The following is a 2,500-nucleotide window of genomic DNA, read 5'->3' as shown; positions in this document are numbered from 1 at the left end:
CTCAGGAAATGTAGCTGCTGGCAGCTGGAACCTCAAAAGACCTGTTCATATGGGCACCCAGGAGCTCTGGTGCCCATCCAACCTCTTGGGTCCCAAAAATGTCCCCATGGGATCCAGCTCCCTCACAAGATGTCTGTTACTTCCTGTTTTCATATTGGCCAGAAATAGATTAACAATGGTATTTCCTACTCTCCTCCAGCCAGAAAAAGGAGTTAAGAAGTGCTCAGTGATGCAAAATATTTTTCAGGCCATCTACCAAACTTCTTGAACTTCCCTGAAGGTTCAGTTCAAGTTTTAGGCATCGGTTCAAGGAGCTGTTGTTGGATCCAAATGACTTTATCCAGCCCTACTCACAATCTGTCTCTAAAGATTCCCTCAGACCTAAAACTCGGGATACAAACTCACAAGCCTGGGAATGATTTATTTATGCCAATTCTTCTAAATACATTTGATTTTAATTTACAACAGCTCAAGAAAAAGTCGGAACTCTGTGGTTTTGCAGTGGTTTTAATGTGAAAATTATTATTTTGGGATGAAGTATTGCTGGCTTTTTATCTGAAATGAGTATTAGAGTTTTTCTGGCATTTGCCAATGAATTCAACCGAGGTGAGGGGAGGGAAAAGGGAGAAATAGTGATTTAATTTACTGTACTTTTGGATGAGGATTCTAGGTAATAAATTTGATCTGATGAATCAATCTCTCTTTTGAAAACAAAGAGCCTTTAACTGTTTACTCGACAGACTGCAGGGATTCGGGGAGAGTCCTCGCTGCTTATTGGGTAGATAATGCAGATTGCAGATGATGTGCAGATGATGTGCATTTTGATGAATATTTTCCCACTAGACTGCAACTGTTTCTATCTATTAATTTAGATCTAATGGGAAAAGTGTGTTCCTGGGTAGTTTTAAGGGAGGACTTTTGAAACCATTAATGTATCCTGGGTATGTTTTTGTGTCTGCCTAAGGTCTATTGTTGAAATGAACTTTCAAGTGATGGTAGCACCTGAAATTCCTATATTCTCTCTATTCCCAAAGAAATAAAACCTGAGCAAAAATGCTGGCATCCAAACCTGGCTGCCTCACTTGTGGCTGGTGAAAGAGAGAATATTTACATTTATTGATCTTTAGGACTGGGTTTCACCAGAGCTTCCAAAATGAGATAGTGGTGACTGTGGTGCTTTTGAGGCAGGTGATTTATCCCAAAAGCCAGAGTTGTTTTGCTGCAAAGCTGGTGAGCACAGGTGGGGTTGTCATTGTTGTGAGCTTAGAAATTCTTTTATGAACAATATTATATATACATATATATACAGGCACATAGATACACACATATATATGTAGAGTTTTTACAAAGCTGCAGCTGAGTATCCTGAGAGTATGACAAGTTAAAAGAGGTGTCCAACAAAATAAAAAATGAATGAGCTAAAAGCCTCAGCCCAAGTTCCAGATATTTGAGCTGTTGGGAGCTGGTGCAGCTCCACGGCGCACAGGGAAGCGCTGCAGATTTGAACCAGATGACGGTCTGGCTCTCAGGGCAGAGCCTGGAATTCTAACTTGCTTTAGAGTAATGTTTTTAACTGATTTCTGAGGTGTGGATTTTGCAAATTTTGCAAATTTTGCTGTTTTCAGATTCTTTCTAATGTGTAAGTGCACATGTGTATGGAACTGGAAGAACAACTACTTAATTTTTTCCTTCTTGGGGTTGTATTTTTTCTTTATCTCTAAGTAAAGATGTTCAAAAGGATCATGAGAATGTCATGAGCTTCTCCCACTGGAAGAAAATAGTAATAAAGTTATGTAACTAACAACACTTTAACAGAAATAGATATTTAAAACACCTTTGTAGTGTTTTGGAGGGCAAAAAACCCCAATATCCCAGCAATAAGAAAATAAAGAGAGAAAGCCAGAGCCTGCCTGACCAAGAAACTTCTGCTTTGCTTTATCCTGGAGTGATAGGGTGGCTGAGACAGTCTTTGGAAATTACAGCTGCAGTTGAGAGGGAAGCCAAGCCTCGCTGTATTTCAGAAAATGAAAATGCTGTAGCCTGGCGGAGGGAGGGGCCGGGTCCCCAGGGCATCTGTTTCCCATCAGTGTCCCACCATGCTTGCAGCCTGGCTTGGCACTCTAACATTTAACCTTCCCAGCAGGAGGTAGACCATAGGGCAACAAGGCAGCGGAATAATGAAACAAGAGTGTAGTGTGGTGCACAAAGCCTTTGTGAGCGCACAAGTTGAGACATTAAACCGTCGGGGCAGGGAGATGCGAAAGTTCCAGATTTTTCTCCAAAGCCCCCATTAGCCCGGCGCAGAAGCAGGAGCACGCTGGCTCCCAGCAGGCAAAGGCAAGGCCTTTCCCCATCTATCCATGCCTTTTTGCCCGCTGCTTTCAACTATTATAAAGATACAATTACCTTGGGAGATTGTGGCAGTTCAGTTGATTAGCACGGTGAATTAAAAGAATGAGTCACAAATGACATGTCCGGCTCTTCTCTACTAGTCCTTTGT

At 41.7% G+C, this 2,500-nt stretch overlaps 1 protein-coding gene across 12 annotated transcripts in view; it reads left to right on the top strand.

Annotated features, from left to right (window-relative positions):
- EBF3 (EBF transcription factor 3) overlaps nt 1-2,500 on the top strand; it is a 119,355-nt gene that overhangs the window by 86,182 nt on the left and 30,673 nt on the right. The window lies entirely within an intron of this gene.

This window comes from Erithacus rubecula, assembly GCF_903797595.1.
Source record: "Erithacus rubecula genome assembly, chromosome: 9".
NCBI classification, from domain to species: Eukaryota; Metazoa; Chordata; class Aves; order Passeriformes; family Muscicapidae; genus Erithacus; species Erithacus rubecula.
This window is presented reverse-complemented; position numbering and strand designations above follow the sequence as displayed.